Below are 14,095 nucleotides of genomic sequence, written 5' to 3'. Positions count from 1 at the left end.
AGAATTCCCAGCAGGGCTTAGGTGGAGCCGGCAAGGAGTCAAGGTGGATCAGCAGAGAAGCAGGCAAAAGCTGAAAATAAGCAGCAAGTGGGGGCAGGGGGCGGGGCTGAGTAGGGCAGCTGCACAGGGCAGCCTCCGGGGGCGGGGCTGAGCAGGGCAGCAGCAGAGGACAGCCTGCATCTGTCCTTACAAGCCTTGGTCTGCCATTTTTAACTTCCCTTGCCTCCCTTGGGATGGCCAGATGGCATTCTTCCTCTAATAGGCAGAAGCTTTCTTAGAAGTGTCTTTACCCACAATTCAGTTTGTTACAACTAACTAGATGCTTTGGATATAAAAATAGGGATAAAGTGTAACTACCCAAAGTACTAAGGAAAGGTCGTTGGCACCTTGCATGCTGTGTGTGTGTGTGTGTGTGTGTGTGTGTGTGTGTGTGTGTGTATCTGTGTGTGTTTGTGTATGTGTCTGTGTGTGACTGTGTGTATCTGTGTGTGTGTCTCTGTGTGTGTCTCTGTGTGTGTATCTCTGTGTGTATCTGTGTGTGTGTGTCTGTGTCTGTGTGTGACTGTGTGTATATCTCTGTGTGTATATCTGTGTGTGTGTGTCTGTGTCTTTGTGTCTGTGTGTGACTGTGTGTATCTGTGTGTGTGTCTGTCTGTCTGTGTGTGTATCTCTGTGTGTATCTGTGTGTGTGTCTTTGTGTCTGTGTGTGACTGTGTGTGTATCTGTGTGTGTGTCTGTGTGTGTGTCTTTGTGTCTGTGTGTGGTGTTCCTGAGAGCTGCAGCCTCCTAAGACCAGCTTTGTTGTTTTCCCAGAGTCCTGTCCCCTTCTGATGGCCAGTGTACCCACACCCCGCTGCAGGCCCTCTTCATGTACCCTCGTCAGTGTTTCCAAACTCACTGTCTTAGCCCTCACATTTATTTAACCTAACAGTCACTGTCACTATAATAACAGCCACTGTCATTCTTGGCCAGCAGAAGGGCAACAAAGGAACGGTCACCAAGCACTTGAAGCGTTCTGTGGCACTAGGAGAATCATTCTCTAAGCACCACATTCACAGGAGGAAGGATTTGCGACTGCAAATTACCCTATGCTTCTCACTTCCAGGAGCCTGGTGGTCCAACTTAAATCTCTTCTTTCCATGATGGACCCTGGGTCCCAATGTCTTTTCTCTACAGCCCAGGATTGCCTAGTGATCTGTATCCCCAGAGTGCCTTGCATATCCGTGAGGCTATGTCCCCCACCTCACTCTCACCTCTGGACCAACTGTTTCCTGTTAGCACCAGAGGATTCCAGTTCTCCTTTTTCCATCATTGAAAAGGAAATATAGGTATAGATAGCACTCACCTCTCTCTGGGGCCAATGGCCTTCTACTCTCTTGAACAGAGTGTTCTTGGGTGATGAGAGAATGGTGTTCTGCCCTGGCAGATGCAGCTCTGTGGCCTATCACTTGAAGCCTTGGTGGAGTCAAAAAGACTGCCCTTCCTGCATGTGAATACATCCTCAGCCTGGCACTTGATGTGAATAGCAAGTGTGTATGTATATATGTGTGTTAATGTGGTGTGTGTATGTTTGTGTGTGTGTGTGTGTAGTATGTATATTATGCTGTTTGTGTGTATATATATTTGTTAATGTGGTGTGTGTTATGTGTATTATTCCATGTGTGTATATATATATTTGTTAATGTGTGTGTGTGGTATGCATATTATGCTATATGTGTGTATATGTATTTGTTAATGTGGTGTGTGTATATTTGTTAATGTGGTGTGTGTGTATTTGTTATTATGTGTGTATTTGTTAATGTGGTGTGTGTGTCTGTATTTATTAATGTGGTGTGAGTGTATATTTGTTAATGTGGTGTGTGTGTATATTTGTTAATATGGTGTGTGTGTGTATTTGTTAATGTGGTATGTGTGTATATTTGTTAATGTGTGTGTCTGTATTTGTTAATGTGGTATGCGTGTATATTTGTTAATATGATGTATGTGTGTGTGTCTGTATTTGTCAGTGTAGTGTGTGTGTGTGTGTGTGTGTGTGTATGTGTGTATTTGTTAATGTGTTGTGTGCTTGTGGAGAAGGCAGGGACTTATAAAGTCCATTATCCATTAAATAAAACAGGCCTCACTTTTATCTACTTGTCTAGATCCTCAAATTTGTCTGCTGTTCCTGATGTAGAAATCAAGGGCCCATGATTTTGAGATAGCCTTTGGTAATCCTGGTTTTGTCCCTGTGAATTTAGCGCTTATATGTGAATAGATAGATTACAAAGATATGATATAATAAGTGTGCATGTGCATTTGCTCCACATTTTCTCTAGATTTTATAGAAACAGGAGACTCTCACCATTTAAAAGAGCTAAGGTTGTCTAAAATGAATCTTTTCTTTGATTTTTACTTGGAAATGTCATTTAACTCTTCTGCATCATTGTTTTCTGATCAAGGAACTGGATTGCAAATACGATCCAAATTTATCTATTAGCTGATAGACCCAACCATATAGAGCTGGGGACCCCAGTAACTACAGCATAAAAAGGCATAGAAATGTCTGTCTCTTATAGCAGCTGGGGAGCAGGTGGCTCAGAGGAAAGGTAGAGACACTTTTCTCCTTCCCCAGAGATGTGCTCCACGGCGACTAAGAGCAGTGATTTAAATTGGGGGATGGCATTAGAGCTTTCCATGGCCTGCTGGGAGAGTGTGTTGTAGAGAAACATCGCTGTCTGGTAGTGAGGGAAGATAATTGAATGATGTAGTAGAGTACATTTTTAGGAGAAAGGAAACAGGTAAACCTGAAGGTGATTTAAAAAAACAAACCACTCTACATAGTCCCATTTATAAAAGAAGATGTAGGGAGCTGGATAGAATCAGGCTAGTTCCTTCCTGCCTAACTTCCTGTCTTAGTCCATTTAGATGGTGGCTGGAGGCTGAGAAGTTATAGATCATGGTGCTGACATAGTCAGAGTCTGAAAAGGACCCCCTTCCTCGTAGAGGAAGAGAGGGCCTCTTTATTGCAACCTCACATGATGGAATAGGTGAGGGATCTCTCTCTGGCCCTTTTTATAAGGGCACTAATCCCGTTCATGAGGGTTCCCGCCACACAATCACCTACACAAAGCCCCATCTTTTAATACCATTATCTGGACTGGACTTGAGTTGGGATTTTAACATATGAATTTGGGAGGCACATAAACAATAAATCTACCGCACTTACATATATAACTGAGTTAGTAATTATTATCTATATGCGTGTATATGGTATATAGAGAGAGATGGGCAGGGATTCTAACTCTGCTTTCTCTGTGTGTGTGTCTTACCTGTTCAAAAGAATGGTGAGCTCTTGAAAAACAAATGTACATCAGCCCCTCTCTGTGCTAGTCTCTAACATAGCGTCTTCTGTAAACAAGGAACACGGGAGCTGTCTGTAGGTTGAATCCCTGGACAGGAGTCTGATCAGCTGTTGAAATGATTCTTCTTCAAGGAGTTTGCTCACCGCATAAGCTTTGCTCTCTGATTCACTTTACCTCTGGGGCACCGAGGTTGGAGGTGACTGAGTGCCTTCCACCACCCTTCCTGTGGTGCTAAATGCATTATTGATTAGTAAGGGGATTGACAAGCAGAAGTGCTCGCGGGAAATGCTCTTCTTCTCTTTCCTTCGAGTCGTTTTAGCAGAAGTGCGACAGTTCCCAAGCTTCCTCGGAGCTGCGTGATAAATAGCTGCCGGGGAAATTCATAGGCTCTTATAGATGAGACCAAGACAAGGGGCCGGGCTTGGCCACCCTGATTTTTGCTTCCCTTTGCTCACCCTCCTGGCAGGAGCCACCTTGCTCATGGTTTGGTCTCAGCGCCTCCCTTGCTTGTCTGTGGCTGTTGGTGAGTCACGGCAACCTTGCTGGCCCCCCTCTTCCAACCGTGAAGGAGAGAGGTTGCCACCAGATCGTGCCCTTCTAGCTCCTAGAGACAAAGCCGTTTCCAGAGCTGTTGGTGGCAAGGGGCTCCTCGCCTGCGGACTGACTAGCTTCCCCTCTCTCCTCTGTCAGATTTCCTGCTGAGGTAAGTAATGAGGAGTGGGCTTTCATGCTTTTTCCTCAGCTTTCACTTCCTTTTGTGTACGTCTGGCTTGTAAATGTGGTGAATAAATGCTATAATTATAACCCTCTTTGACAGCCCTGTAATCTAATTGTAATTCACTCTGAGCGTCTTTTTAAGACAATGCTGTGTATTGAAGAAGCAGCTGTTCCAATCTCCTCTGCTCAGCTGACAAGAAGGAGTTGGAAGCAACCCCAGCAACTATGGGAACTTCCAACTAGTCAAGATCCGACAGAGGGCTATTCTCTGAGCGTGTGTGTGTGTGTGTGTGTGTGTGTGTGTGTGTGTGCACGCGTAGATTGTCCACACCCATGTGTGTCTACTTTCTATACTCTAGCTTGGCAAGAGAGTACCTGGAGAGAACTGTCATTTAAGTAGGTTTTTACATGAATAAGCAAATGATTCCGAAGTGGGTGAGCTCTTGAGGTGCGCTTTCTGCAGTAAACAAGACTGTTTTTTCTTTTAACAGAGGCGCTGTCCCTCTTAACCAGGAGTGGGTCCCTGGCAGTGCTGGCTGGAGGCTTCTGGAGACTCAGTGTTCATTCAATGTTCTAATAGTTCCCGGGGGGCAAGGGGGGGTGCCTGTAACAAGTACCACATACTGGGCAGCAGAAATCGCTTGTCTCTCAATTCTGGAGGCCAGAGGTTGGAAATCAAGCTGTCTGTAGCACTGATTGATTCCTTCTGAGTTCTGTGAGAGAGCCCCACACAGCCTCCTCCCTGGCTTCTGGCAGCAGCAGGTGCTCCTTGGTTTGTACATGATGCTCTCCTTAGGCATTCACTTTCTCTTCCTCCATTTGTCTGAGTCCAAATTCCCTCTTTTGACAAGGACGTCAGTTATACTGGGTTACAACCTACCCGAATGACCACATTTTAACTTGATAGCTGTTATAATGACCCTCCATATAAAGTCACAGTCAAAGGATCTAAATGTACAGAGTCCAATACATCTTTTTGTTGGGGTCAAGGGAGACTCAAGTCAACCCACGACTGGTGTGTCTTTGAATATGCAGGAATTCTTTTTTTATAATAGAATTTTTTTCTTATAATAGCCAAAAAAAAGTTTGTGTCCTACAAAGCTTTTGGATAAAAATGCAAGCAGAATCTCTCAAGAACATTTCATAATGGTATTGTTCCTTTCATTTACTTTGGGCTAAACACAGAACAATAAATCTGCCCTCATTGCTGGTATTTGGCCAAGTAGTTGCAGTGGATCCTGGCCTACCTTTTAACCTTGATTGCCCTGAATGCAGTGTCCTGAACACGAGACAATATGAAAGGATCAGTGGTGGGTCACTTCAGAACCTTCCGAGGGCCAGGTGAACTTGAGGGATTTACCTGAGGTTGAATACCAGGGATTTCCCCACCAGCTCTGCTTCCTGTTGCAAGAAGGAAGTTAGGAATGAATCAAGTCCTCTTAGGTTCAGAAACCTGTATTTGAGGGCTCTGCGGACCAGACCACCAGCTGATTGGAAACAGATTTGGGAACAGTGTCCAAGGTCAAGGGGGATCTCGCGGCAGGAAAGAGGCAGCACCTGGGTGTGGTGGAAGGAGCAGGGGGGCCAGATTTCAGGGAAACAGACCGTGGCCAAGGTTCTGCGATCAACTACTGTGATAATGGACAACTATGCTCATCTTTCCGTTTCCTGTGCTATGTGGATACTGAGCTCAGATATGTGGAGCCTATGGTCCTGCAATGTCAGGGCTGCCCAGTGGGTAAGAAGGTGGAAGACAGTCGTTCAGTAGAAGATCAGTGCTCAAGTGTAGAAAGTTATGAAAGGCAATGGGTAAGGATCAGTGTGACCTGTGAAAACATGAATGGCACACTACTAATGGTACTGCTTTGGGGAGGTAATATAAGGAACTGATTGGGGATGCGTGTTGGAAGAAATACAAGAAAAGACAGGAGGAGATTATGTGTGAGGGAAGAAAAAACAGTGGGTTGCGGGGGTAAGGCACCCTGCAGCCTACCTCTAGACACACAGGCAAGATGCTGGACTGGAGGCTAATCACACAGCCCCTGCTTGTCTGTGCTTTTACCGTCAGCCACACGTGTGTCACTGTCCTTTGGAAAGTGTATTTCTACAGACTGGTGTGTCCCTGTAAGTTCAGATATGTCCTCGTTCACACACCAAGAACGGTTGGGAAGATTCCTGGGAGGTGAGCATAGCAGTTTAGTTAGGAAGACACAATTTCAAGTCTTTACTGTTGTGGCCAGTTCCTGGCTCTCCATGGCCTCATTTCACAGTGAAACAGACAGCAGGGTGTAGATGGTACACACACCAGAGGGTGACTCATTTTTACTTGAAGGAGTCTGAAAGCCTGCTGACCCCTGTTGGAAGAAGGAGATAAGCCTCATGGCAGCTCCTGGTGTGGAGTGTAAATAATACAAGATGTTAATTTTAAAGACCGCCTGGGAATGAAGAAAAGCTGATAAATTTGTTTCTCTGGACTGTCCCTCCCCCCTCCCTCCCCACACACAATCTTGGGTTGCTATTCTTTTTGAAATCCCATTCTTTGAACACAACCCTTAGGGAAGGATGTGAGTTACTTGTAAGGCATGATTTCATTTATTACACACTGGCAATCGAATTGGAGTGTGGTGCTATGCCATATACGCTATCAAAGTTTTAAAGGAATTGGTTGTAAAGGACGATTATTCATTTATTACACACTGGCAATTGAATAGGAGTGTGATGTTGTACCATGTACTATGTCAAAGTTTTGAAGGGAAGGAAGGCCCGTGGGCACGGAAAAAGGAGGGGTGGGATCCACTAGGAAGAATGACCCCCGGTAGATTGCCTGTGGGAGGTGAAGGCAGGTTTCTGAAAAGGTATATAACATTTTAGCTGCTCCTTGAAGGACAGATTTAAAACAAACAAACAAACAAAAAAGGTAGTAAACAAAAGGCTGAAAAAAAATTCCAGGTAAAGGGCTAGCCTTGGACAAAGAAAAAAGAAAGTGCTTTGTGTCATCAAAAGTCTAGCTGGCAATCCAGCATGCCTGGGTGTAGGGTTTGGGAGTGGTAGCCCAGATCCCTGGAAGGCTGCAGATTAGCGCTAATTTATGAAAGAGACTGAAAGGTATGCCCTGAGTGGGAGTTGAACTTGATCCTGTAGGTAACAGCAGACACTGAGTGGCTTTTGACATGATCAGACCTTCTTCTGAAGGTCTGTGGCCACATGGGGTATGGTTGGGAGGGTGCAAGGCTGTTGTCAGGAATATACAGTTGACAGACAAGCTGAAGGACTCCAGAGGAAGACAGCAAGAACAGCATGTCCTACACACATATTTTTATGACAAGAAAATAATGTAGACTAGTATTTTCTTATAAATTAATTTTAAAATCTCTAGAAATTTTTACATAAAGCCAAAAACAGGATTACCTTAGGGAGGAGAAAAGTTGGCATGAGGTGTGTGCCTTTAGGTGAGCGCCTGGACTGGGTATCTACCCAGAAGTCCACATGTCTGTTCTCTGTCTCTTTTCCTTTTTCTTTCTTCTGGATGATACCGTGAATTTGTCCTGTGGGTCTGTTTGTCTCTCTGTGTGGTGGCTTATATATTCCTCTGCCCTCTGTATTTTCTGTAAATTGGTAATTCTTGAGGTGCTCTCAGATTTAGATTTTTTTTTTTAAAGAAGACTGGTTCATTGATGGTGTGTTCTTCCATCACAGTCAAGTAATGCTAGGTAGGTTGCCTCATGTGCACTTGTATGTGTGCACGTGTGTGTGTGCAAGTGTCTGTGACCTCCAGCTGCCCCAAAAACATTTGTTGATGAGCCTAACTTTCTCTGATGATTAAAGATGCCATTTCTATCACATACTCATTTACCAATGTATTCGGTCTATATTCTGGGTTCTCTGTTCTGTTCCATTGATCTGACTATTTGTGTAACTTTTCAAATTGTCTTAATTATCGGAGTCCATAAAGCATCCTAATTTCTGATAGGGTGGTTACACGTACTCTTTCTTTTAAGAGCGCTCATTATTATTATTATTATTTTGGAAGCTGAGGATCGAATCCAGGGCCTTATGCTTGCTAGGCTACCTCATTATTATTTTTATTGGAATTAGATTTTACTCCTGTCTTAAGGTGAATAAAATGTTTATGGTTTTTTCAAAATATGTTGTCAAAGTTCAGGCATTTGATATTTGGTTTGTTTGTTGATTTGCCTGTGTTGGTTTTGAACTTCTGGGTTCAAGCAGTCCTCCCAACTCAGTCCTCTGACTGTTGAGACTACAGGCACACCCCACCACTGTCTGTCTGTCTTGAAGTTTTCTTCATATTTCTGTTAAGCTGTTTCATCATGTTAAACATCATGGTACTTGAGGTCTTTCCTCCATGATAATTTTCTGTTTGTTGTTTATGGAAGCCATCAATTCATACTCCATCAGACGCACTGACTTCTCAGGCCATCCCCTCAGGATCCTTGTAAGGTTCTTCATGTTATTGATGTTGCCATATCATTTCTGGAATCAGGGTCTTACTCTGTGACTCAGATTGTCCTTGGGCTCACCGCACTCTTTCTGCCCCAATCTTCCATGTGCTGCGATTACTACCAGGAACCACCTACTGGTTCCATGTTCTTATTCCTGTGAGGACGTTAAACACACAGCGTGTCATGTGTGATTGCCTCTCAGCATGAGGAATGTCTGGAATCCAGGCATCTAACTGAATGCTTTTGTCCCATTGTTTCTTCATCTTGAGCCTCTCCCTTCCCCCATGGTTGGTGTATTACCCAGGCTGGTCTTCAACTTAAAATTCCTGAGTTATGGCCATCATGTTCCAGTAGCATCTGCCTTTGATTTGACTCCATCATCTTCTGTTTCTTCTTCCAGTCCCCCTTTTACAGTACATTGATACTTGATTTTGAGTCTCAAGACAATTCTTCCTACAAAGAAAAAATAAGTCTTATACTTGGCTAAGTAAAAATTATTCCGGACTTTCTTTAGTTTGTCATTGGGATACTGAGGCAGGAATGACAAGTTAGTGAAGTTGGAGCAACATGTCAAGTTAGCCTGACATGGGGTACCTGTTGGGGGGAGTGCATCATAATCAGAACATTGGTAGTTATGAAATGTCTCTATAAAATATACTGTGTAATATGAGGACATTTCCATTTTTTAGAGGAAATTCATTTTCTGAAGCTACATCTTCAAGCTGGTGCTAATGGCCAGACCCTGGCTGGGGGAAGCTGTGTTCTGACTACTCCTAACCTTTTCCCTTATCCATTTAACTATTGTTCTGTTGCATCAGAAAATGAAGGGCATGTGTGAGTGGATGAGCCCTGCAGATGAAACATTGGGCTTTGTGAGATAGTATTCAGAGAGCAACGTGGCCACACAGGAAGCTACAAGGGCAAGCCTTCTTATTCACATGAAATTATATTGGGTTAGAATCCTGTTTTTTAAAGGGAAGAAACTCATCCAGCAAGATGGCTCCATTGAGTTCAAGTCCTGGAACCCATGGTGGAAGGGGCAAGCCAACTCTCTAAAGTTGTACTGTGACCTCCACACACACATTTGTGGCATGTACATGTTCACGTGTGCATGCACACATACATGCATGCACATGCACACAAAATAAAAATTAAGAGGTGGAAACCATTGTTAATGATGGGGAATTGTTGATTCATTGAAGCTAACACTATAACTGGCCCCACAGAGGCATATTGTGGGTATTTGATGACTGGTGAATTAAATGAGATCAAACCATCCTGTTAGAGGAGCGTTTGAGGGGGATGTAGGGCTCTGGATGTGAGCTTGGTTGATTTAGATCTTTTCACTCCTGGTATCCCACTGCATAATGGCTCCTGAGGATGAGAGCAGAGAAACATGGATTTAAGAAACTGTACTCTTGGCTCTTTTCTGTTTGTTCAATTAGGCTTTGTCCCTTAATGGCCTCAGAAGGCTGTGGGACACTACATTTTATTATGATGATTTTGAGTCAGCAAAATCCTGAAACTGTTCTCTACGTTCTGTGGTAAAAAGAGTTAGAGCGTTCTGTTAGATGTAGCTCATAATGTGAGTGGTTGTGCCAGTGAGACTTTCATTTCTGTGAACATTTTACCTGAGAGAAATAATTAAAAAACAAACAAACCAATAAACAAAAAACCAGAAAGATTCATCTTGGCTTGCAATTCCAGAGGTTTATACCCAGCTTTGGCCGGATCTGTTGTTTTGGGGCTGAGATAAAGCAGAGCATCCTGGCAGAGATGCTATGATGGGGGCAAATGTACAAATATACATATATATGTGAACACATATTTATACTTCTTCCTTTCTCCATGTTGTTTTGTTTTGTTTTTTAAACAATGTTTTTCTATGACAATTCCGTACAATAGATTTTGAACATATTCATCCCCCCAGCTCCTCCCATAACCACCCTCTCATCCCTTTCCACCCCACTTTGAGTTATCATTGTCTTATATTTTCCCCGTCAAGTCCAGTTTGGGTTGTTCCACTAGCCTTGGGAGTCAAGCCTATCCTGGCCTGTGATCTGCCTCCCAGGGGGTCATATCATTAAAGAAAACCGACTCTCCCTCTCCCAGCAGCTACCAAATGCCAACAGCTCCTTAGCCAGCAATGGGATTCCATACCCACCCTCCCCGCTCTCTTTTGGGATTTTGTCTCCCTTGAGCTCATGCGGGTCTTTGCAGACGCTATCACAATTGTGATTTTGTGTGTGCCGCTTCCCTGCTGCATCTAGAAAACAGTTTCCTTGGTGTCACCCGGCTCTTAGAATCCATCCCTCTTTCCTCATAGATCCCTGAGCCTTGGGGGAGGAGGGGTGGAATACGTGTAACCCATTTAGGGTCCGTTCTCCATGTCCATGTTCATATGCTTGTGTGTGGATGCATATGGAGGCCTCAGGATGACACCAGCCATGGTCCCAAATCATTCTTTTATCTTCGCTATTCCTGAGGCAGGGTCTCTCAGTCAAAACCAGAGCTAGCCCATATGGCTAGTCTTGCTAGCCAGCTTGTTCTGGGGATCTAGTCTCCCTCAGAGACTAGAATTATAGGCAAGTGGCTCTCCCCTCCCAAAATCCTCCCCCAGCATTTACATGGATCCGAACTCTGGTCCTAACAATTATGAATCAAGTACCTCAACCACTGAGTCAACTTCCCAGGCTCTGTTACCAGCCTTTGAATGAACATCCAAACTCTCATATATACTCAAGGATGGAGAAGGAGAGAGATCCCACCCTGAGGCTGTAGAAGTATCCAGAGGACAATGGGAGTTATTTGTGTCTTAAACTGTCATAGAAGAGCCATAGATTAAAAACTCCCAAGTCCAGGGCTTCTGTTTCAGCCTTCCTCCTTATTAACTGGGAGATACGAAGTCAACAGTTAACATCTTCGTGCTGAAATTTCCCTTTCTGTCAAATGGCCAAGTACAAGTCAAGAAGATGTCCTGAGGGTAAAACAAGAAGAGACATGACACATGATTGAAAGGCATAGCTAAAGACAGAGGTGGGAGATGGCTGTGACAGCTTGGTGGCCAGTACGGGGAAGACTGCTCAGAGGCCTGAGCAAAGCTAAGTGTCTGGGATAGACTAGCCATGGAGGCTTGCTTCATGTATCGTGTGAATGTTTGCTTCAGAAGTCATATACCAGAACTTGAACCCCAAGGTTCAAGGCAGAGCCTGCTGGAGATGACTGGGTCAGGAAGGCTCTATGCCCGCGAATGGAAGCCATGCTGTACAAAGGGCCTGGAGAAAACTATCTGGGACCTTTTGTCCTTTGTCTTCTTGTGAGGAACAGAGTTCATTTATGACATTCTGCCAGATGAAGACTCAGAGCGAAGGCACCATCTGTGAAGAAGGGGACCCACAAAGACGCCAATTCTGGCACCTCAACCTTGAACTGGGAAGTACAAACCTCACTAAACACAATTACATGTTAAGATGCGTGATGCAGTCTCTGACCCTGTAATAACCACATTTACATACTTACCTAGCAGGGGAGATACCATGATCATGAAAGTGGTTTTCCCAGGGTGAGGCTTATCCGTTGCACTCCAGATGTGCTGACCCCTGTAATTTCCCCAAATGTGGGAAACGCAACTGCATAATTTGTGGTAGTGGGGGACTGTGTTCGCGCTCTCCCGAAAAAATTTAAAAAATAAAATAAAATAAATTAAAAAAAAAAAAAAGAACCACGTTTACATCGTTCAGACATTACCCAGTCCATAGGTATTTTGTTGCAGCAGCCTGAATGAACTACGAACTATGAATGAATGGGAGCATGCCAGTCCTGCGCCACACGAGGATTTCCGATTGTGAATACCTCAAACATAATGAAAATCTACAGAAAGGCTACACTGTGCGTACATCAGGGTGTACACTGACTGACACAAATACCATCTCATGATCACGTTATGAGCATCGATATGTACAGCAGAGAACTTTGTGGATATAAGGAAGAAGACCTTATATATTATAGACTCAGCCAGGGTAAAGTATGTGCCACAGCCCATAGCCTTATTTCAGGTCCATTCCCTCCATGGAGGCCTCTGGATGACTCTGGTTCCCTCTGGATGCCTCACTCCATCTCTCTCTCCGCCTCAAGTGCCTTTACCAGGATGGGAAAGAACTAATACATGACTGCCTAGCAGTAAAAACGCCTCCTTTGTGATTGTCTGCGACCCACAGACCTGCTGCTCACTACGTCGTCACCTGTGTTATCTTCCCCTTTGGCTTGTTTAGTCCGCATTTCCCCCACCCGTCTGCCCAGCACCTTAAATGCTCAGGTAGGAACTTTAAATGTGGGTTTTCTTCCTGTTTGAAGTTCATCAGGCAACCCAGTAGCTTTGGTATTTCACGTTTTCATCTCCTTCCTGTTACTTGGCTCCAGTGAAGGAGGCTTGAATATGGAGACGGAAATGGCCCTTAGCTTCTGTATATAATTGGGTGGGAATCTGGCCCTTTCCCGATGAATTACAGGCAGGTATCAGTTACTCAGTTGCTAAGATGTACTGAGCACTGCTGGCCTGTGTGGGGACACTGTGGAGCAAAAGATGGCCTGTGTAATGGGGAGCTATTGGAAAGCCTGTCTGGAAGGCAGTGGAGTGTTGGAAACACTAGATCATGATTAGAAGCTTGGCTCTGTGTGTTCTTGACTTATGGCCTCACCACAGCTTCTTTTTCTACATAATGAATGAATTTCAAACAGATTTTTTTTTTTTTTCAGGTTTTGTAGCCGAGGATGGCCTTGAACTCATGGCAAGCAAGGGCTGGGACAATAACTTTAGGACACAATGCCCAGCTTCAATGGTGTTTCTTTTTTTCTCTTCCTTCCTTCCTTCCTTTCTTTGTGTGTATGATGGATATATATACACATATATACATATACATATTCATGTATGTATATTCACCTGCCTCTGCCTCTTAGAGTTGTGATTAAAGGATTAAAGGTGTGCACCTCCATGCCCAGCCTTCAAACAGCAATTCTTTGTTTGTTTGTTTGTTTGTTTTTCGAGACAGGGTTTCTCTGTGTAGCTTTGCGCCTTTCCTGGAACTCACTCTGTAGACCAGGCTGGCCTCAAACTCACAGTGTACACTTTCAAATAGAGGTTTGTAAGATGGATGGGATTTGAAAATAAGAAAACAAGAGGGGCATTGGCAGCTTTTCCAGTCGGACTTCGTGTGCGTGTATGGCCTTACCAAAAATACAAGAACGTGTGTGAGTGTTGCTGGGATGTGTGGTACAGCATTCTGGATCAGTCAGTGAACATCCCCCAAATTCCTGGCAGACTAAAGACTGTCTTAGATGTGGACATCAGAGCTACCATTATCTCTGTGTCTTGTGCTTTCCTATAAAAATGTCTGAGAAATTTAGTCAATAGTCTTAGAAAATGGAGAAGAAAAGGGAAGAGAATCGCTGATTCCAGAGACGATGACTGTCTGATTTCTTTCCCATGTCATTAAATATCAAGATATTTTAACCTTACATATTCTGTAAGTAGAACCATTTTAGTTCCCCAACTTCTGATTAACTTCTGATTTATTATTA

At 43.9% G+C, this 14,095-nt stretch overlaps 1 protein-coding gene and 1 non-coding gene across 2 annotated transcripts in view; both read left to right on the top strand.

The window, feature by feature from the left end:
* Cracd (capping protein inhibiting regulator of actin dynamics) overlaps positions 1-14,095 on the top strand; it is a 231,613-nt gene that overhangs the window by 129,283 nt on the left and 88,235 nt on the right.
* On the top strand, positions 12,030-12,193 carry LOC118592654. The gene has a single exon (XR_004946118.1). It is a non-coding gene; the product is annotated as a U1 spliceosomal RNA (small nuclear RNA).

This window comes from Onychomys torridus, chromosome 10 (assembly GCF_903995425.1).
Source record: "Onychomys torridus chromosome 10, mOncTor1.1, whole genome shotgun sequence".
NCBI classification, from domain to species: domain Eukaryota; kingdom Metazoa; phylum Chordata; class Mammalia; order Rodentia; family Cricetidae; genus Onychomys; species Onychomys torridus.
Note: the sequence above shows the minus strand (reverse complement) of the source record. Positions and strands in the feature narration are given on the sequence as shown.